Genomic DNA, 23,899 nt, shown 5'->3' with positions numbered 1-23,899 from the left:
GAAGGCTTCCCTGTGTGTCTTCATTTGCAGCCATGTAAGCCCAGCAACTCCCCCCCCCCCATCCTCACCCCATGCTTCTGGGGACTTTCTCCTTTCCCTCTGCCTGCCCTGATACCTTTGTGATATGTCTGGCAGCTGCATTTATGTGAACCGGTTTCTGACCTTTGGATCTTGCTCAGCCGGGCCACTTGTGTCTGTCTTTGGGAACATCCATTTGCAAGGGAGATTTGTAAGGAAGGAGAAACACTATGGAATCTGCTGTGTCACGGGTGCAGCCATGGTCACAGGAGGGCAGAGAAAGTCACCCAGCCTCCAGAGGCAGTTGTCCAGTGTCCTACCTTCCTAATTCAGGTGTGGGCATCTGGAAGATCTCTGGCATCGGTGGGGTCTCTCCTGGGGCAGTCCAGGGCAGAGCAGGCACCAACTGCCCTTGGTGGTCAGACTAAATGCCTAGTCCTGCGCTGCTTCTGTCAGGCTCAATGCGAAGCACCCGATCCTGCATCTGCCTTCCCTGCAACCTGCTTGTCTCCTGTGTGTTTCTCCCCACAGTTGCAGTGAGGTACAAGGTCTCACTGTTGCATTCTCCTCCACGCTCATGCCGTTTAAAATATGAGACACTGCATCACAGTCTGGAGGTTCAAAATTACCTCGAAGTAATCATTTCCTGGAGGGCTGGCAGTACACGTTCTGTCACATGACTATAGATTTTCGCCTGTCTTCATCGATCAGCCCCCTGGGAGATATTAGCGGGAATGAACGGGGCCTGGAGGATATCCACACATTCATGGCTGCCAGGCCCCTGCAGAGAGAGGCGTGCTTGGTGGCCTGGAGCAGACTGGCTTATGGCAGGTGAGTTTCTTCTGTGCCTAGGAGCGAGAGACCCGAGTTTGCCCTGGTGGTCTCTTGGCTAACCTTGGCCTCCCCTGTCTTCTCTGCTTGCCTGAGATCAAGCCAGCCCCTGCATTGGAGCCCCTGGAGCTGCTGTTGATGGATGCTATCCTTTTCGAGTGTCATCTCAATAATCTTCAGTCTCCCCAGGGTGGAGTTGCTATATTAGCGTGCTAACCATTCCACAGCAGAGGAAATGGAGGCTTGGAGATGCTGGGTGTCTTGTGGTGGCAGAGCCAGGCTTTTTGGACCTCACATATCCTGCTTCCTGAGGTCAAGGGCTATCTCACAGCACACAGCTCTTATAGAGCAGGCCCACTGGCTCCCTTCCTCTTAGCCTGCATGGTACAGACAAAGGATGGAGGCTCAGGTTCAGCAAGCAGATGCTGGGCTAGTCGCTTTCTGTTATGCAATAAGCACTCTGTGAAAGGGAAGAAAGAGCTCTTTGGCTTCTGCTTCCAGGTCAAAGTTCATCACTGAGGGAAATCAGAGCAGGAACTCAAGCAGGAACTTGAAGTGGAAATCATTGAAGATGCTAATTGCTGGCTTGCTCACTGGCTGATACTCAGCCAGCTTTCATACACAGTTTAGGGCACTTCCCCAGACATGGTACTGCCCATGGCAAGCTGGGCCTTCCATAATAATTTACAGTCGGGGCAGCTCCCTCAACGGAGGCTTTTCTCTCAGAGGACCCTAAGCCGTGCAAAACTGACAATAACGCTAACTAGGATGGGTGGCCTTCTGTGGCTTCTGCCCTCTGGTGCAGGTGGCATCTGACACACCTCAGGAAGGCAGGTGGAGTGAGGCTGAGTTGCCAGGTGAGCGCACATTCACAGGACAGACTTGGACCAAAGATCCCCTGGCTTAGCTGGGGCATTGCTGCTTCCAGCATCTTACTTTGGTCTGAGATCTGCTTGTTTGTGAGTGACATGTGGGCAACTGGGTGTGCTCCTGACAATAGGCCTCTCGATACTGCTCTGAGTCTGCGACACTCCGTGTCCTAACTGGTTTTCTGTCAAATTGATGCAAGCTGGAGTTGTCTGAAAAGAGGGAGCCTCAATTAAGAAAAACGCCTCCATGGGATTCAGCTTAATCAGTGATTGGTGTGGGAGGGTCCAGCTCAATGTGGGTGATGGGATACCTGGCCTGGTGGTTCTGGGTTCCCTAAGAAAGTAGGCTGAGCCAACCATGGGGAATGGGTCAGTAAACAGAACTCTCCCACGGCCTCTGCATCAGCTTCTGCCACCAGGGTCCTACCCTGGTTGTGTTCCTGCCCCAACTTCCCTCAGTGATGGACTATGGTGTGGAAGTGTAAACTGAATTAACTGGAATCCTGTCCAGCTTGCTTTGGTCACACTGTTCATCACAGCAATGGTAAACCTGACTAAGATGCTCAGTTTCACCTTTAGAGTGAGGTGGGTGCTTGGTTAAAAGCATCACCTCAGTTCCCTGGCACCCCATTATACAAAGAATCTGGATTGTTTAGTTGGAGATCTTCCCCTCAGCCCCGTGGGCATCCATTTTTGGAATGTTGGGTGGAAAGTTCCATTTCAAAGCTCCCTTCCCTGGGAGTTGCTTCAGTCCAAACTCCACCTCCGAGAAAGCCCGCCAAACGGTGACCCCTCCCCAGGGAGGGTCAAGACCACTCCCACAGGCTATTTAAACTGCCCCCTCCCAGAGAATGAACATGTGGTCTCCTGGTTTCCCGTGGTCTCCCCTTTTCTTCTCCATGTTTTCATGGGGCCACCCAGAAGTGCTGGCAGCCATTAAACATGGGTATCTTTTAATTCGGTCTGATTGGGATTATTTGCTTCGGCGGAGAGGTTTGTTGGCCAGGAAAAGACACTTCACAGTGGGCACACCCTAGCTCACAGGGCTGCTGAGAGCGGATGGAATGCAGTGGTCACTGACTGGGGTCACTGGCGCGGTGCCCAGGCCACTCCGCACCATGACAATCAGGATATGTGTGATGAAGTCTAGCTATCAAAATGTCCTGAAAACTCCCCTAAGTGACCCAGAGCCCCTGTTGCTGTTTGCTGTGAAACACACAGCCCCTCCCAGTTATAGTGGCTTACAACACACTTTTTCCTCACCTCATGTCTGCAGAGAGCTGGGCACTTGCCAACTGGGACTAGCTTCCAGCAGAACCTGCTTGTGTGTTTCTTTTGGGCACCAGGGACTTTTGGGGAGCACACCTTGAGCATGGAGATGGCACGGATGCAAGGGACTGGAAATGCAGCTGGAAGGTCTCCTGACCACCTCCTCCCACAGACACTGTCTAAGGCAAGTCACATGATGAAGTTCAACAAGGAAGCAAAGAGTTTAGGCTCCTCCCACAGCAAGCACTGTTAGGTCACATGACCAAGAGCTGGGGTGTAGGAAGTTGCTGAGGATGAGGAAGCTAGGGACTCAGGACCTAATCTCTGAGGCAGTTAAATGGGGATGGGGATTAGGGGAGCTGTTAATAGCTCTGGCTAGACACTGTGCTATGGATCACAGAACCCCAACGGCTGTGGGGAGGGCACATGATTACTCCTAGGAAGGTTGCAGAATGCCACCCCCTTATCCTGTAGCATCGGCCTCCCGAGTGTGCCAAGTGCTTCAAGTTCCCAGGAAGAAAGGTTCTCAGCTCGCCAGAATGCACCAAGCGTTTTGAGTGCCCGGAAGGAAGACTCCCAGCTGGAGACCCGAGACCTTTTTAGCTGCCTAAATACCCATTTGCCTACCAGAACCCTCAAGGAACTCTCAAGGCTCTCTCTCCCTACTCTCTGCAGGATTCTGGGGAGGGAGATTCATTAATGCAAATTGTGTGGGTAGTTTTAAGGGGAAAACCCACCTCTTCCTTTTCTGCAGTGTGGCTCCCCCTGTTTAATGAACACTCGGCGAGTCCATTTTCCTTAAGGTTTAATGAAAGTCTAATTTTACAAATTAAGACAGAAAGTGTCAAGAGAAGCCATTTTTTCCAGGAACAAGCCATGGAGCTATTCTCCACACTCCAAGAGGGGTAGGGAGCAAGAGCCCTTCAGAAGCACTGGAGAATTTTTTTAAGGTTCCATAAAACCCCGGCCCTCGTTGCTACAGCCTGGGGATTCTTGCCCAGAAGATGGGGCTGGATTTATGCGGAGAGTAATGGGTGCTTACTCACTGGCAGTTTAATTAATGCTGATATAGGAGCTGCTTCCTCTCAGACTTGAACTATGGAGCACAGGAGGGAGATAGCGCTGTTCTTAAAGCTTTCTGACATCCTTGGTTGCTTTGGTGGGGAGAGGAGGATGGGCCCTTGGGAGAGGTCACTCTTGGAGGGTAGTTGGTGTAAGCAAGGTGTATGCACTTGTATGTGCTCTTATATGCTATTGTGTGTGTGCATGGGGTGTGTGTGTGCATATGTATGTATGTTTGTGCACATGTGTGTATGGAGTGTGTGTGTACCTGCATATGTGTGTGTACATGTGTATATGAAGTATGAGGAGGGTGCGTATGCATGTGTGTGTGAGTGTGTGGTATGTGTGCAAACCAGAGGTTGATGTTGTGTGCTCTGCTTCATTTAACGAGGCAAGGCCCTCACTAAACCCAGAGCTTGCCCATTCCACTAGTCTACCTGGCCAGTTCACCCCCGGGATCCCCGTCTCTGGTTCCCCAGTGCTGGCATTGCAGACAAACCATCATAGCCGCCCAGCTATGAGGTGCTGGGGGATCCAAACTCTGGTCCTCACAGGTGTCCCGCAAGTGCTTCCCCCTCAGACCACATCGCCATCCCTGTGGTAGGAATATCCTAACTATGCAGCTGCCATGGTCTGTAGCCAGACTCCCGCCCTGTAGGAGAGAAAATGTTGGCGCCCATGTTCCTATTCCCACACACACACCCTCCCTCTGTGTCCTCCCATCTCCCTAGCTCCCGGTGCCCCCAGCCTCCTCTCCTTGGCAGCCAAGTGTGCCACTCACTTCTCTGAGTGTTTCTGTCACTGTCTCTGGGAAGTAGCGGTTGTTCCTTGTCCCCATTTGGCAGATGAGGAAATCAAAGCTCCGACTCACCTCAATATGGATCTTCCCTGTGCTCAGCCTGAAATACGTATTCCTGTCCTTCCTAGATGGTGTGCTGCCCAGGGCTTTGCCTTCTGTGTTTCATCCTCTCAGTGGGACCTGGAAGATGGGGTATCGCTGTCTCCATGTTACAGAGAAGGCACCTAAGGCTCTGCAGGTGAGGTGGCTTTTCAAAGATCATACAGCAAAAGGCAGCCAGCAGCTTGCCCTTTGCCTGTCCACAGGGCTAATAGAAATGATTGCTAGGTTTTGCTTACTGTGCCCCAGGCTGTCCCATAATACTCAAGAGTGGGGAGGGCTAATCCCTAATCCCATCAGCCTTTTGGCCAGTTCTCCCTAGGTAAATTGGGATCTGCTTTTTTTTTTTTTTTTTTTCTGAAGCTGGCTCCTTTCATTTCATTTGAACTCAGGAAAGAGAGAGAACAGGAAGAGGGGCCCACCTCCAGTAACCTGTTTGTTCCAGTGGGGCTCAGCCTCATAAAGGTTCTGCACCGTTACTAAACAGTGCCACCTGCTGGAGACCAAGTGATCAAAACCACAAGCCTGTGGGGACATTCTCATTCACAGCACAACACAGGGCAGGGTGTTCCCTGTCTCCGTGACCTGCTGGCCTGTTAGGAGGAGACTGAGACCATCTAGAGATGGGGAGCTGGCAAGGTCAGCAACTATGATGTCTTCTTGCTTTCTGTCACTCTTGACAGGAGTCTGAGGGGAAACAAATTCCTTCCTAGCTAACCAAGAAAACACTGTCAGGTTTTTCTCCTTAGTTAACTCAAAACTTGTTGAAACAGTTTTGTTCTCTTTACTCTCTATAGAGACATTTAGACTGATGGATGACCATGTCCAGAGAATGGAGAGAATAATTCCAAAATCCATATCCCTGCTGTCAAATATGTGAGTGATGGCTATCGTATGTTAAGTTGCTTTCTGCCTTGACCAAAGAAAATGAATGGGCATTTTTAATTAAAATGTTTGCATTTTGAGAATTTCATATGTAAGTACAATTTTTACATCCTTCCTACCTTTCTTTCTCCCCCTCCAACTCTAAGTCCACTCTGCTACCCCTCAAACTCACGACTTCTTCTTAAAAAATTATATATGGGAAACACAATTAATAAAAGCTCAGGGACAGATAGTGGGGTTCAACCTGAAGATCCGAAAAGCAAGCCGAACAGTGTGGCACATGCTATATTATAAACCCCAGCATTCGGAAGGCAGAGGCAGGCGTATCTCTGTGAGTTCAAGGCCAGCCTGATCTACAAGAACAAGTTCCAGGACAGGACAGGCTCCAAAACTACAGAGAAATCCTGTCTTGAAAAAAAAAATTCAAAAAGCAAAGTAACCAGCCACTGGCTCTTACCTCAACCTCAGCCCGGCACCACCCGGTTTCTATGGCAACTAGTGTGGCTACTGGGACTAAAGGTGATGCTACCACTGCCTGGTCTGCAAGGCTAACAAGTGGGGCTGTTTTACTCTCTGATCTTCAGAAACGCTTTATTTATTAAAATACAAATGAAATGCCACTACAGATATGTACATATTATACATATATATCATATACATGTATCCTGCTGAGTCCATTTAGTATTGCTTGTGCGTACAATCTTGGTGCTGGCCACTCAGGACAGGCTAACCTCTCAGTGACCTTGTCCCCCTGAGGAGACTAACTCTCCACCTCTCAGAAGCCATTGTGACCTGCAGCATTTCATCCCTGTCCACACTGGCAAGCCAGCTGGTGTCACTGCGCGTGTCTTGTTTAGGTTTCCACAGTGTAGGGGACATTGCCTTTCAGTCCTCTGCTCTTCATGATGTTCCCAAGCCTCCGGTGTGGCTGCGTCAACTGGAGATGGCTACCACCTGTGGTGGCTTTCAGCTAACTCACCTGTGTGAGAGCAAGAGAGAGAGCAAACAAGTGAGCAAGCAAATGAGAGAGAGAAAAACAAGAGACGACAGACAGACAGACAGACAGACCTTGCATGCAAATGCTTGTATAGAGGTCATGGAGGTCAGAGGACAACCTACAGAAGTCCGTTCTCTTTCTGCTGTGGGTCCCAGGTTGTCAGGCACCACAACAAGGACCTTCACCTACTAAGCCATCTTGCTGGTCCGGAAACTAAAATTTTAAAAGATAAGATAAACACAAAGATAGGTACAGGTTTTTGTTTTAAAACCAAAGCAGCATTAATGAGCAGCAATATGCATGCCAGTTCCCTCTTTAAAGTAATTTAGATCATTTTTAATGCACTCCTAGGCTTTTGGCCCATGCACACAATCTTTTAACATTTTCATCACCCAGAGAAGAACTCGGCACTATGATAAATCACCCCTACTTCTCCCTAAGGCTCCAGGAAACCAGTGACTTCCTGTCTGCCTGGACAGACTTCCTGTTCCCGACTCCATCTCAATGCCTGCCAGCCCGTGACCCTCCACTGGTTTCTTTCACTCAGCCCCGGCCCTCTCCAGTGGGACTGGGCACCAGAACCTGTCAGAACTTCAGTTCACTCATGGCTAAGGCTCCCCTGGGATCAGTATGTCTGTTGGTGACTAGATCGACATTTGGGTTCTCTTAAACATCATAGACATCTGTGCCCGTATTTTGCTGTGAACATGTTTTATTTATTTGTCTGTTTGTTTGCTTGTTTGTTTAAAAAAACTCTAAGAGCAGAATGGCAAGGACGCAAGAGATCCTCAAGTTTAACATTTTCAGGAGCTGGAAAGTTATTTTTCCTACTGGTAACCCCACTTTGCATCTCTTCCAACAATGTATGAGGGCTCCAATGTTTCAGTATCCTCTCCGATGCTTGCCCTTCTCTGCCCTTTCAGACACGATGCTCTAGGGAGTGAGGTGGTACCATCACTTTGATCTGTACTTCCCCGGTGAGGATTGTGTTGAGTATCTTCCCACGAGGTTGTTGGCCATTTGCATATTTTTTTAGAGAAGCATCTATTCAGATTCATTGCTCATTTAATTAATTAATAATTGCTAAGTCAGGTGGTGGTGGTGTATGCATTTAACCCCAGCACTTGGAAGGCAGAGGCAGGCAGATCTATATGAGTTCAAGGCCAGCCTGGTATACAAGAGCTAGTTCCAGGATAGCAGGACAGACCCAAAACTACAGAGAAACCCTGTCTAGAAAAACAAAACAAACAAGCAAATAAAAAAATTGCTTTCATTATTGAATTGCAAAACTCTTTGTATATTTCTGGATCTAAATGCATCTTTATGGCTCTTAACGTTTTTCTTCTCTTTTGTGGTTCTTAATGTTTTTCTTCTCTTTTGTGGTTTGTTGTCTCATGATCTTGGTGACATCCTTTTCAAGAAAAAAAAGATTTTTAATTTGATGAAGAGCCAATTTTCTTTTTCTTCACTCACTTCTTCTGTGGGTTTTATATTTGTGTCATTAATTCCAAAGCCATGAAGGTCTTTGTTCCCTCTAAGAATGCTTTCTCAGCCCTCGCCATCCTGACTGTGGGCCACGGCAGGGGTCCACTTTGTGCTTGGGAACAGCTGGCTTCTCTCACACCATTCACATTTGTTAGGAAGGTTGTTGATTTCTTCACTGACAGTTCTTGGCACTCTATATTAAGATATTTCATTTTGACTTTGTGTAAGTGTGTGTGTGTGTGTGTGTGTGTGTGTGTGTGTGTGTGTGTGTTGGAGGTAGGTGTGCATGTGTACAGAGAAAGGCAGAAGAGGCTGATGTGGACCCCCTGGAGCTGGAGTTACAGGCAGTGTGATCTTCCCATCATGGATGCTGGGAACTGAACTCGGGTCCTGTGCAGGAGCGGTAGATGCTTGTAACAGCTGAACTGTCTGCCTGTCTAGTCCTCTTCCCACAGTTGTCAAAAATACCTGGGAGCTGGCCACAGTATGCAAGCACAGACTCTGCCTCAGTTTCCTTTCTGCTGCTGCCATGAGACTCCCAAGCTCACAGCTCACACCACAGCCCATCGTCATTCCGGGGATATCCAGGTGATGGGCACTTCAGAGAACTGGTCACATCGTGCCATCCGCTGTCAGGAAGCAGGGCAGTGAATGAGTGCATGCCGGCATGCAGCCACTCTCTCCTCTTCCTTTAGCCCAGGGCCCAGCCCAGGAAACAGTCCCACCTATATTCCAGGTGGGGCTTTCCACTTCAGTGAACACAACTGAGAAAATCCCTCACAGGCATGGCCACAAGCCAACCTGATCTAGACAGTTCTGCATGAAGAGTCCCTTCTCGAATGTTTCAGATTGTGCTTAAGATGATAATCAAAAGTAGTCACCGCAGTATCATGTCTCAAATCCCAGCACTTAGACCTCTGAGACAGGAGCATCACAGGTGGGAGGCTAGCTTGGCCTGCACTGTGAAACTCTAGCTTATAAAAAGAAATTGATCACCCATTGTCAAATATACAACATACTATATGGTCACCATGAGACTTAGACTCAGAGACACAAGGGAACTTGCTTACGACTGAATAGGTACACATAGCAAAACTAAGAGTTGAACCCATTTCTCTTTGTCTCTAGGGAATGTGCTTAATTGCAATATGGGGGTTCTATAGAAAGAGAGGTATCTAAACAACTCACAGGGAATTTTACAGGTTCTGAACCCAGTGAAGTTTCAGCCTCTGACCTTGCAGAACAAAAACTTGTCCATCACATCCCAGAGGGAATAACTGAGTGGCACAGAGAAGTAAGATTTACCCAACCCAGACTTCATGCTGGACTAGCCTTGTAGGCAGAGGCTGCTAGTTTATTCTGGCCGCCCAGACCCGAAATAATCACACAGAAACTGTATTAATTACAATACTGTTTGGCCAATAGCTTCAGCCTATTTCTAGCTAGCTCTTACATCTTAAATTAACCCATTCCTATTATTCTGTGTATTACCACGAGGCTAGTGGTATACCAGTAAGGTTACCAGGCACTGGTCTCCTTCAGCAGCTATATGGCATTTCTCTGACTTCACCTTCTTTCTCCCAGCATTCAGTTTAGTTTTCTCACCTAGCTTTATTCTGCCCTGCCAAAGGCCAAAGCAGTTTCTTTATTAACCAATGATAGTAAAATATATTCACAGCATTCAGAGGGGAATCCCACATCACAGCCTTGCTCAGTCCTGCAGCATGGGTTGGGAGACACCTGGGAGATGCTGGTTTTCTGGTCTTGCCCATCACAAGGAGAGCTAGGGAGATGCAGGTGGCAGCTATTCATCTCATGGCCAGATAGTAGTGAGCCATTTAGAGGGGACAGTGGCAGGGAGATGAAGGAGCTCTTAATGTGGTTGGGAGCTCATTCCTTCCAGGATGGTCAGCTGCCGTGAAGAGAACAAGATGAGAAAATACTACAATGGCATCCCTGACCACATGGGTTATTCGGGAGATATTAAAGTACATTGTTCATGATCGTAAGCACTTTGTGTTTATGAGAGTGTCCAAGGGCATCTTGATGGATGGAGCCCAGTAACATTGGTAGGGGCTATACTGTGTGTGTGTAAATGCACTGCACTGTATACATGCCTTTGTGCATGCATATTTTGAATGTGTGTGTGTGTACATTTTATGTGTGTGACTGTGCAAATATATACTGTGTATACATGTATGTTGTGTGCATATGTATGCAAGTGTGCATATGTGTGCATGTATGTACATGTATACTGCATGTGTGTGTTCTGTTGTGCAACCTGTGTTTATATATGTGTTACATGAACATGCCATATGTTACATGGGAGAATTGTGTACTGTATATATGAGCTGTGTGTGCATGTGCTGTGTACCAAATGTGTGTGCCACACGTGTACTTTGTATTGCTACATGTGAACATGTGCTGTGTGTGTACAAATATGTATGTGCATTCTTTGCACTGTAGCCTCATGAGCAAATCATCTCTTTGCTCATGGATCTCAGTAATGACAAGATTGAGTCTGCAGGGCACAGAGCTGTCCTCTGATTCCTGGGTATGACAATGCCCTTGGTTGGAGATCTGGGGAGCTAAGAGCTGTGGTTCTGGAGAGGAAAAGCCAGATAGAGAAGAGAAGATGTAGCTCTGATTCATCAAGAGTGTTGGGAACAGAGCCAGGAGGTGGTGGTGCACACCTTTAATCCCAGCACTCGGGAGGCAGAGACAGGTGGATCTCTGTGAATTCGAGGCCAGTCTGTAAAGGTGAGTTCCAGGACAGCCAGTGCTACATAGAGAAACCCTGTCTCAGGAGAAAAAATAAAAGAAGAAGAGTGTTGGGAGCTATGTTTCTAGGTGGAACCTAAGGAACAGGACACAGGGATCCTCAGACCTCTGCACCTGGACTATATTCTTCTGTTCAGATATGTGTGATTCTGTGTTTGTCCCTTCTAAAAGTCATGTTGAAGTCTGATCTCCAAAGTCACAGTGTCGCTGGGCAGTGGTGGCACACGCCTTTAATCCCATCACTTGGGAGGCAGAGGCAGGCCTCTGGAGAAGGATACAACCAATTTGACAAACAAACCCAGTCAATGACAGAGGGTGCTGAGACATTATCTGAGAGAATTTGTACTGTTGAATGTATTAATCGGACTCTGTCAAAGGGTTATGATAGATTGACTGATAGAATGTCTCTCCAGAAAGGTAATACACATGCTATAAAAATTATGTCAAAGGATGAGATATTATCTTTACTGGACAGACTTCACACCTTAAAATCCTCGATGAGGGCATTAGAACAGATCCAGACTCTACAAAAGGCAGTGGTAAAAGATTTGAAAAGATTGAGGAAGTTATTGAATTTGATGGCCAGGGACAAAAGGTACAAAGACAAAGTTTAGCCTCATCAGTACATACCAAACTCCGGGATAGCTTACCCAAAGTTTTATCTGCTTTTCCAGTGATATCATCAGAAAGAGAATCTGGCACCAAATACCCTAAGATGGTCAAAGAATATACATGAAAGCCCATTTCTAAAGGAAATTAAACAAACAATTATATCTTATGGAACACATCATCCTTCATTAGGGAAATGGTCAAAATGTGGGCTTCAAGTAATAAGGCAACACCACAAGACTGGATTCAGTTAATCAAAGCAGTCTTAGAAAATGGACCGCAGTTGCTTTGGCAGCGCTACTAGAGAGAAGAGACGGAGTTTTCAGAGCAACAGGGAAAAGCAAAAGGACTTAAGATTCCCCAAGATCAAATTCTGGGTGAGAGTCTTTACTCTGATCCTCAGGATCAGGCTCTTTATGATGAACACACCTTGTCCCTATGTAGCACAGCAGCTTTAAATGCTTGGGACAGAATTCTGGGATCAGGAAAGAAAATTTAATCATATATTAGGTTTAAACAGGGTCAGAGAGAACCCTTTAGTGACATTTTACAAAGTCTAACTAAGGCTGTATAGATAGGGGCAAAAGACCCAGAAGCTAGATGTGTACTAATTGAATCTTTGGCTTTTGAGAATGTCAACTTAGAATGCAAAAAGATCCTTGGGCCTTTAAAGGTCAGACCAGCACCAACGGATGAATGGATCTTGCATACAATGAATGTTGAGACATTTGACTATAGTACTGAAGCTTGGGTAGGGGAAGCAATTTCCAATGGTATGAGGAGACATCAAAATACCAAATGTTTTAATCGTGGTAGAATATGACATCTGAGAAGGGATTGTAGACAAGGAATTCCTGGGAATAATGTCTCCTCTGGGAATGGCAAGAATAGGAGGACTCAGCCTTCAGGTATATATAGGAGGTGTAGCAAAGGCTGACATTGGACCAATGAATGTAGGTCAACAAAAGACAGACAAAACAACCTGATGCCATCAGGAAACTCTTGGGGGGGGGCCTCCTGCAGGCCCCCATGACTAACGTGGTCCATTCATTCCCAGTTACTGTGGAGAATGTGTCTCACCAGGAAAACTAAAAAATTCAGTGTCTATTGTAAAAAAAAAAAAAAAAAACACTGGTCTGGATGATAGAATAGATGTGGAGGATGAATCAAACATGAGTGCAGATGTAAGTTCATTACCCTAGAATCTTGGCATCCAAATTGCTCTCTTCAAGAGGTAGATGTTCAGTTCCTAGGAATTGGAACCCTATCTTAAGTGAAACAAAGCACAAGGTGGGTATCAGTCTGAAAAGACTGTATCATTTCTAAAAGTGCCTCATTTGACTGGATTTTATTTGTCAAATTGGTTGTATCCTTCTGTGAGTTCAAGGTCAGCCTGGTCTACAGAGTGAGTTCCAGGACAGGCTCCAAAACTACACAGAGAAACCCTGTCTTGAAAAAAACATTAAAAAAAAAATCACAAACCAAAGTCACAGTGTTGAGATGTGGGGCAGAACAGAAAGTTTCAGTTCTCATGGGTCAGGTCTCCCAGCAGTGAGCCTCTCTGGGCTCTGCAGGGCCAGCACGGTGATGGCTGGTGCAGGGTGTTACTCAGGAATCAGCCTGCTTCTCTCCCGCATTAGCCCTTCTGTCTCCTGCCACGTGTTGAAGCAGCCAAGTATCTCAAATGCAGCTGCCCTGTGTGGCCTTAACATTCATAACCACGAACCTCCTTCATTTACAACATAATCAGACTCAGGTATTCTGTTACAGCTTGTTTTTTTTCTTTCCCATTTGCTGACCATCGTGTGAAACCCACAGAGCTGTTTCCTCAGACACAGCCTCTTCAGAAGAAAACCAAGCAAAGCTGCCAAGCACTGTGACCAAGCCACGATGTCATTTGCATACACAGTGATTAGCTTGCTTATTTTGTGTGAAACTTACATCGATTTAGTGAAATAATTGATCGAATTAGACATTGAACTGATTTTTTTTTAAAGATTCTTTTCTCTTAACAAAATCCGTTTATGGTTTAATCTGGGTCCATGTATAAAAGTAATTCTGTGGTCAAGAGTGAATTCATGTCCAGTCTGAGATCCAGTTTGTAGGCTTGTGAAAATCAAACACCAGTGTGAGAGTCAACGATGCCAGGGGTGTGGAGGCATCCTGCACTTGACTATCCTGAAAGTATGATTTGGGGACAGCCACTGATGGGAACAATGATGTGGGCTTAGTGGAATGGACTACAGAGACTCAGGGAGGTAGCACGAGTTAAAAGCTTCACTGTGGCTGCACACAGTCAGCAAGTGCTGGCTGCCCTGGTCCTTTGTTGTCACCTTTGTCACCATCAAAGGGGGACTGAGTGCACTGGGAAGTTTCCAGCCTCAGGGATGCTGGCGGAGTCTGGCAGCCACAGGAAAGCATCCATTGCATCCATGGAGATGAAGGCTGGGTTTACTGAGCGCAGCACTGGCTGGTGACAAGGTGGTGTCTGAGCACACAGTATTGACTGGGATTCATTTTGGTTGGAACACAGATAAAAGCGCCATCTCTAATTGATGGGTTGCAGCTCTGCCAAACAAATGGGACTGTGGCCATCCAGGCACTGTCATGAACAGGGGTTTCAGACTGAGAGACTTGAGACTCTGTAGCCTCCCTGTGCAGACGCAATCACTGGCTGCCCCTGCTGTCTTCCTTCAGGACCCAAATCATGACTGGGACATTGGATGTTTGGGTGTCTGAGGCTAGAAATACAATGTTGTTAGGCTCTGCTCCTCCCTCTGCAGTCTTTCTTGAAATGAAGTGAACCCCATGCCTGTGATCCTCTTTTCTGTGAGATACAGTGCCCACCAAGCCTGGAACTATCCCAGTGGTCTTGAAAATATGTGAGGGTTGAGGTTTAAATACCTGAAATAAATTAACATTAATATTTACTCATATTAATTATATGGTATATTAAGAAATAATGATAACTTGAGGCAACTTACATCATCTTACTCCTCAGTTTTCTCTTCTGTTAAATGGGTATAAAACACACTCACAGAGTAGCAGATATTAGATAGACTACAGCGATCTCCATTGTCACCTTGACTGGGCTTAGAATCATGTCACTCAAAAGTGTATCTGTGACACAGTGTTTCTAGACTAATGACAATGCCTTTTCAGAACCCAAAGGACAATATTAAATACCAGTGAGATTCCCCTGGGGAAGGCCAGGAATTCCCCAGACTTTTCTCCTGACCATGCATGTCAGGAGGTAAACCCCCTGTTAGTGCTACATCTGCCTCCACTGGAGTCTTCGTGGGGGTATCTGCAGGATGTGTTGGAAAGACCAGGAGAAACCTAGCTCATTCTCTGCTCCAAAGTTAGACAAAACACCGTCAATGCTGTAATGTGACGTGGTTGGAATCGAGGAGTGTGCTGGAGAGTTGGAGCGGCTAATGCTGGACGAGTATGGCGGATATTCCGCAGGCCGTGAGAAGCCACGGAAGGCTTTGGAGTTAGAATGCTCTGAGCCAAGAGCGCGTCCATACTGCATTCTTATTGATTCTGATGGCAGTGGGAACAACTTCATCTGTGCACCCAGGACTCTGCTGCCTGCCTCACTGGATCACAGTGCTTAGCCCTGAGCTTAGACAATAGGGGAACTGGCTGTTCCCTGGAAGCCCTGAGGAGAATGATGGCCAGGTCTAGATACAGACCTCAATTAAAGCCTTAAGACTAGATACAGACCTCAATTAAGGCCTTAAGACTAGATACAGACCTCAATTAAGGCCTTAAGACTAGATACAGACCTCAATTAAGGCGAGACAACAGGGAAAACGGATTTGAAGCGGCTCCAAACATCAGAATGTAGATTCGTCCATTGTACTGGTCAGCCAAATCCCTCTTCAGCTTAGCTGCTTAGACTGCTCAGGGGAATCCATTTAATCCCTTGTGCCTGAGTAGCCAGTGTGGGGACGGCTTGTACAGTAGGACATTATAGCTTTAAAGGATGATGTAGCCCTTCTGTAGATGGTCACACTGTCTCCATCAGAGGCAGGACACGCCTGTGGCAGGGGTCACACTGTCTCCATCAGACATAGGACACGGCTGTGGCAGGGATCGCAGCGTCTCTAACAGACGTAGGATGCGCCTGTGGCAGGGCTTCACACTGAGCAATGCAGAAACAGCTGTTAGTGGCCATTTGCTTCCAGCTAGAAGCTGTGCTCTCCTACCCTGGGACTTCAAGTTCCCTCCAGTGGCAGCTTCTCTGAGGCTGGGAGCAGAACTCCGGTGGTCATCATCTGTGCTCAGCCTCCTCCACGGTCCCGCTCCATGTCGCCGCCTCCTTTCTTGCAGCTCAGAAGGCAGTATCATGCTGGTGCTTTCTCTGCTTAGAGGAGAGATGGATTCCACTCAGACTTGAAGGCTGGAAGGCATAGTGGCAGATGCATAATGGTGAGCGTACATGTGCGGAACACATGTGATGTCATCCAAGCCAGGAAGTCCAGGAGACCAAAGTCACCAAGTCCTTTTCTTAGGATTTTCTATTCAGTCACGTCTCTTAATATTACCATATAGGAGACCAAGTTCCAAGCACATGAGCTCTGGGACAAGCCCAAGCCTCGTCCCAAGCACAGCAGCTATCAATCACCAAGCCTACCTGCACAAGTCCTCACGAGCCCTCCTGTCCCTTCTTTCCACTCCAGCCCTGTGGCCACCATCTAGGCGACTCCTGTCAATAAGGGCAGGAATAGCTTCCCAGAGGCCTCTTTTCTGCCCCAGTGTTGCCTCTCCAGCCTGCTTCTTACCTGCATCTGGATGAATATTCCCAGGGTGCCAGTGTGATCCACCAGCCCCTCGGTTCAGCCCCCCTCAGGCCTCGGGGCTCCAGCATTCTCCCCTTTCTGCTCATGTTCACACCCCTGTAACATGCGGGGCTTGTGAGGGTCATGTTTCCTGGGGAGGCTCCTCCAGGCTGTAGACCTGAGAGATTGATGAACTTGCAAATGATGAGGCTTCCAGGGGTATTTATTGACATATAAATCAAAATCCAATTTCTGCGAAGGGAAATCCCGGCATGGTTATGAAGTAGTCTCTCACAGCTTCTCCTGTGATACAAAATGATTTTGTCTCCCACACAGGAAGACTGGCTTTTTAGCTTCATCAGGCTTTTTCCCAGTGTAGACCTGGTCCTCTGTTCAGAGTGAACGTTCTCTGAGCACTTCCCATGGGCGTACATTCAAGGGGTGACATTGCGTGACTCTGACTGCCGAGGGGTGGGAGGAGACATGGAATATGCAGGGCACCCAGTGTGTCAGGCATATTTTTATAGTAGCCTGTTGACCTCAGGACAGCGACCTCATGGAGTGTGTGTGTGTGTGTGTGTGTGAGCGCACATGCACGCACGTGTAGACCAGAGGTTGACACTGGGCATCTTCCTCAACTGTTTTTGGCCTTACTTTTCTGAGACGGGGTCTCTCACTAAACCTGGAGCTTGCAATTTGACTGGGCCGCTGGGCCAGCAGACTCCATAGGACCACTTGTCTCTGCTGCACCCCGAGCCCTGGGGTTACAGATGTGTGCTGCTGTGTCCAGCTTCTTTGTGGGTTGCTGCACAGGTCCTTAGGCTTGAGCAGCAAGGACATTGCTGACTGAGTCATCTCCCCAGACCTTAGTCTCCGCAGATGGATGTCCTGTCTTCCCGCCCATGACCTGGGAGGAAGCTAATCTTTTCTGGCATAGCAGATGACCACACCTGGCCTCACCCTTTCTACGGCTTGGGGTGTGGACAGTTAACAAGACCCTCTGCTCAGGGTTGTCAAAGTGTTGGCTGTGGCTGTGGTCTCGTGGATCTTGACTGGAACAGGGTCTTTTTCAAGTTCATCTCCATTTCTGCTGGAGCTTGCAAAAGAGCAGCTCAGTTTCTTGCTTCCTATTGGTCAGAGACCCTCAGTTCCTTGTCCCAGGATAGCCCAGCACAGCCACTGTGTTCTCCCAAGTCGAGGGGAGGAACTTTAACTGAGACAGACGTTCTTGTCGTATGTGACATTTGGCAGAGGTGCCACCATTCACTCATACTTTTGGCTTATTGATTAGCTTGACAAAGGTACTTCCCACCCCTAAGAGGGGGAGGTGCCACAGGGGACCAAGTGCAAGCAGGTGGGGGTCAGGGACCACGCTAGAGCCTGTCGGTGTCTGAGAGGTGAAGATGTTGAGCTGATGGAGCAGCTTGGTTGTGCATCTGGGTCTGATTTTCAATGTGTACTTTCCTGTCGGCTGATTCCACAGCTTGTGACACCCGAAACCTAGCATTAATGTCCATGCTTGCACCCAATCACTGAGACAGGGAAGAGAAGGGAGGCCACTCTCCCAAACTCCAGATGCTGTGATCCTGAGTGGGGAAAGGACCCTGGTGACCACTGGGGACAGGCCTTCCCTGGCATTCTCTGGGGAAATGTCACGAGGACCATGGCCGCTCTCCTCGAGGTCACCCTTCACAGGGTAGGGCCCCATGTGGCTTATGTCAGTCTCACTGTTCTTTCTTTTCCTCACTAGCTCAGCCACCACCCAGATGCTTGGGACTCCTCCAGGAGTCTCTGAACAGAGCACATGAACTCCTACGTGGCTGTCATGTGCAGTTGTGTGGGCTGCAGACTGCATAATGGATGCCGAGCTTTGTCTGACATTGCTCTGTTCTAGAACACCTCCCAAAACTCCCATTTCCATCCCACGCTTCAGCCAGGGAGGGCTGTCTGAGGCCATAGACAAGTCCACCTTGCTCACACAGGCCCTCCTGGGCATGCAGCAACCTCTGTGACTGCTTTCAAGAGGAAGTCATGTTTCTATTACACTGGGACATTGACACACCCATCGTGTTCCTATTGCACTGGGACATTGACACACCCATCGTATTCCTATTGCACTGGGACATTGACACACCCATCGTGTTGCTATTGCACTGGAACATTGACACACCCATCGTGTTGCTATTGCACTGGGACATTGACACACCCACCCAAGCTGACACTGAAAGCAAGAGACTCCCAGTTCCCCACAGCTATCCAAGCACAGCGGGAGCTCTGCTTCCCACACGCTGCCTGGAAACCCGAGTCCATATGCAGAGCCATTTAGCTTTAGAGCCAGCCACTCCAACTGTCATGTGCCTTTAAATAAACCTGCAAACCGACAACCAGGATTGGATTTGATGCTGACTGAAGAAACATAAAGCCTGTGCTGGGGGGAGGAGGATTGAACAGGGGCAATAAAAATATGCGGTCAACGTCAGCTGTGGCCCAATTAAACCTAACTGGCTGCAGGCGTTCATAGTGTGTGTGTGTGTGTGTGTGTGTGTGTGTGTGTGTGTGTGTGTGTGTAGTTCCTTCAAATTATTCAGTTTGTTAAACAACAGAAGTGCTCAGGGTAACACTACTGCTCACCCTGGAGCAAAGTCTCCAACAAAAGGGTAGATTCTGGGTCCCACCCCACACTGGTTGGATCCAAGTGTTTGTACTGAGTTCCTGGGGTGTCTTTACCACCCATGGGCATTACAGTCCACTGTTGTGTGAGATAAACTTTTTTAAAGGCTCCCAAAGCTCCCTTGCCTCTGACTTTCAACTGACAATAAATCATTTAGCCACTCCATCCAAGGTTTCTAATCTATGGGAAACTTCTCAAGCCATGCCCTGCAGAGTGAATCTCCTCATCCCTCATGGTCTACAGATACAGTAAGAATGTCGCTTCACTCAATTGTCTGGCAGCTTCAGGTGGCTTTGCTACAAACACTTATATATTATCTATCAAGACCCAGGGCAGGGTTTGGGAGGATTTTAAGTGATATATACCTGGCCTCCAGATTTATCAATAGGTAAATCAATCGGAGTATACTTGGTCATCATCAAAGAAAACCTAACAATGGTCAAGCTGTAGTCACAGCTGCCAGTGTTAAGAAGTCGCAAGGGTTGGGTTCCACTATGGGATGGCATTGGGAGTCCCTTCACACTCAGCATCGCCACCACATGGTCACGAACTGCCTGCTGAAGAATCAAATCTCTCCCCACACCACCACTGCTTTCAAAAGATAGGAAGTAAAATTTCAGGAAGCAATGGTGAGGTCAGTAGCTCTACTGAGACTGTGTTAGGAAGGGAAAGATAATCCAGGCACCATCTTGCAAACTTCATGATATGTCTCAGTAGTGGAAGTGTGTCACATGACCCTCTAGCTGCAAGGGAGTCTGGGAGCATAAAGATCTCTTAGAGACCAAACTGCTGCATGTCCTGGAATACATCCAAACATATTTGGTTTCTCAGGTAACATAAAAAAGGAGTGTGCCAGGACTGGAGAGATGGCTCAGAGGTTAAGGACACTGACTGTTCTTCCAGAGGTCATGAGTTCAATTCCCAGCAACCACATGGTGGCTCACAAACATCTGCAAGGAGATCTGGTGCCCTCTTCTGGCCTGCAGTCATACATGGAGTACAGAACACTGCATTGTATACATAAAAAATAAAATCTTAAAAAAAAAATGAGTGTGTCCCTGAGGATGGAGTAAATCAGGTGAAACTCCAGGTGATTCTCAGAAAGCACCAAAGAAAATGGAGACATTGGCTTGAATACCAAGGCCCAGTCAGAATGTCACCCCTTCTGGAAAGCCTCTATTGGGTTTCCCACATAAGAAGGGCTCTTTCTCTTTGTCAGTTATCCACCACAGCTCACCCAGTTCCATATTGGATTCACTTTTTAAAGGACATCAAAGATGGCTGGGGAGGTGGACCAGCATTTAAGAGCACTGGCTGCTCTGGCAGAGAGGTTCAATTTCCAGCATTCCCATGGCAGTTCACAACTGTGTGTAATTCACTTCCGGGGTATCCAACACTCCTTTCTGAACTCTGAAGACCCCAGCCATGCATATAGCATATAGGAGTGTATGTTGACAAACATGCATATATGTTTTTTTCAATTTACAAAGTTGTAAAAGATATCAAGGTAAAAAGTCTAGGAATCTTCAGGAATGAGAATGTTTATTCTGAGAAATATCTTGGAGGAATTTATGTTGATAGCTAGGATTAAAGCCACTTTTCTAAACTGTCATATTTCTTCATTTAAAGAAAAGCCATGTTAGCTAGAAAGACAGATCGGTAGTTAGAAGAGCTGTTCTTCCAAAGGACCCATTCAGTTCCTATCATCCCTGTTGGGTGGCTTCCAACCACCTCTAACTCCCTCTGCATCTACTGCCATCTTCTGGCCCCTGAAGGCACTACACACATACACACACACACACACACACACACACACACACTGAAATTACTAAATTAGGTTATGTAGAAGCAACAAAAATACACGAACTCTTTAAAAAAATTGGAGTGTGTGTGTATGTATGCATGTCTGCGTACCACATGCATGCATATGCCCCTGGAGGCCAGAAGATTGTACTGAGTCCCCCTAGAACTGGAATTACAGATGTTTGTGAGCCACTTGATGAGAGCAGTAAGGGGGAGAGCAGGAAAGAGGGGACGAGAAGGGAGGAGGAGGGATGGAAGAAGAGGTGTGTTCGTAATGTCTCGTTCCTGTGACAAGCCATCTAAGACAACATAAATATGGAGGTAGTTCTTTCTGCTCACAGTCTCAGCAGCCTTAGTCCACAGCCACTTCACTGCCTTGTTCTTGGGCCTGTGGTGAGTTAGAAGCACCGTGTTGGAAGAGCACAGCTGAGGGAAGCTGCTAATCTTGTGGTAGTCAGGGAGCAGAGAGACAGATTATGGGACAAAATGTGCCCTTCAGAGACACCCCCTAGGGATCTGCTCCCTCCAGCTCAGCTTCACGTCCCACAGGGCCCACTCTCTCTCAACGGTCCAGTCATTGTGAGTCCACCCATAGAGTAATCCGTTGACTAAGTCCAGTGCCCTCATGGTCCAACCCCTTCCACCTCTGTGCCTGATTCTAGAGACCACAGCTTTCACAGGGAGGTTTTGCTGGGGGGGGGTGCAATTGGCACCCAAATCATAATGAAAAAGGAGTGGAAGGAAAGGAGGAGACTCTCATTCTAGACATAGGGATAAACACAAACTCACAGTTAGAACAGCTCTCTAACCACTGAGCCATCTTTCTAGCTAATATGGCTTTTGTTTTCAATGGAGCTATAGGATTGCAAGTGTTCCTGTGTAGAGATAGGTGGCAGCTGCAGGACAGGGGAAACAAATGGGTGGGTGAGTGGCCAGGAGAAATTTCTGGGAGGCTCACAAAGTGGCTTGTTTACAGGGGAGCTTGTTAACCCTGGGAAATGTGCAGACAGAGCCAATCTTCTATGCAGAGACAGTGAGGGGAGGCTTATGCTAATTCAGTGCAGATGGACGTTTGGCACTTAGTCTGCAGTGGAGGAATAACAGAAGCAGAAGGTTTAGGCTTTGTCTAGAAATGTGCATGGCCGACCACAGTTGAAGAAGAAAGATCTGCTTCCTGGTGGAGTTCTGGCTCCTGTGCTGGAGAAACTCGGCTCTGATGTGCTGCAGTATGTCTTGATCCTTCCCTGAGTCAGCCATTTATACTACAACGGTGTTGTCGATGATCCCATACCTTGTTTATGCAGGGATCAGGTAAGCAAAAATGGCTCACCCACACACAAAATGACTTTTAGTTAACCCAAAGCTTTTTAAACTTGGACACGGTCCACTGGCTCTCTGCCCTCATGAGTTCTCATCAGTGAAGTGGGGAACAAGACAGAACATGATTTATCAGGCAGCTAAGATGAAAAGTAAAGCTCAAACCCTCAGAAGCAGTGGTGTGGAACTCACCTCTGAGGCCACCAGTTCATGGACTTGCCCGGATTTATGCCTGGTGGTTATGTTAGTGATTGCCGGTCTCACTTCTGACTCATTTTCCAGAAAAATCACATGGTTGCAAATAGCTTTCTTCCCCTGCCCCGGAAACAGGAACAGGCTCCCTGGCTCTCTCCACCAGATCCCAAGTCCCAACTCAGAAGAAGCTGCCTGGAATGTCTGCCTTACCTCACTCCAGACATTGGTTCATCCAGACATTGTCTATCCACCACCCATCCACCCATCCATCCATCCACCTATCCACCCACCCACCCACCCACCCATCTATCCATCCATCCACCCACCCACCCACCCATCCATCCACCCACCCACCCATCCACCCATCCATCCATCCAATCACCCATCCATCCCCCCACCCATCCATCCACCCACCTATCCATCCATCCATCCATTTGTTCACCCATCCATCCATCCAATCATCCATCCATCCATCCATCCACCCATCCACCCACCCATCCATCCATCCAACCATCTATCCATCCATCCATCCATCCATCCATCCAACCACCCACCCATCCATCCATCTGCCCATCCACCCATCCATCCATCCACCCATCCATCCATCTGCCCATCCACCCATCCACCCATCCATCCATCCATCCATCCATCCAACCACCCACCCACCCACCCACCCATCCATTCATCCAACCACCCATCCACCCATCCACCCATCCATCCATCCATCCATCCACCCATCCACCCCACCCATCCATCCAACCATCCACCCATCCATCCATTTATCTATCTACCCATCCATTTGTCCGCCCACTAATCCACCCACCAGCCATCCATCTATCCATCCAACCAACCACTTGCTGCTTTCAGACTGTGCCAGACACAGGAGTGAGAAGCAGTGTTGCTCCAGCCCTCTTGTCTAACAGTAGAGAAGAGAACACAGGAGTAAGGAGTGAGATCAAAGAAGCCACCAGGCACTTTCAGATCTGGGGAGCACCGGCCACACCCAGCTTGGGAATCATGAGAAGAAACTGGCAACTAAGCTAACTGAAAGAATAAAATAGCTGGTCAATGATGGTGTGTGCCTTTTATCCCAGCACTCAGGAAGCAAAGGTTGGTGGATCTCTATAAGTTTGAGGACAGTCTGGTCTTCAGAGTGAGTTCTAGGACAGCCAGGGTTACACAGTGAAACCCTGTCTCAGAAAAAAATACTAATAAAAATAAATAAACAAATGTAAAAAAGATATATCCAAGCAAAAGATGGGTGGACACACTGTCGCAGGTCAAAAATAGCTAGACTTGGCACTTGTTGAGAACTGCAGAAAAGATGGGGTACAGTCAGTAGGGGGACACACAGATCATAAAAACCTGAGGAAGCCCTTCCAGACAATGGGGAGCCTTTGGAGGCCAGCAGGGGAAGGTGAA

The sequence above is a fragment of the Microtus oregoni genome, unplaced genomic scaffold (assembly GCF_018167655.1).
Source record: "Microtus oregoni isolate MIOR12 unplaced genomic scaffold, Mior012 000003F_ref0000135, whole genome shotgun sequence".
Classification (NCBI taxonomy): Eukaryota; Metazoa; Chordata; class Mammalia; order Rodentia; family Cricetidae; genus Microtus; species Microtus oregoni.
This window is presented reverse-complemented; position numbering follows the sequence as displayed.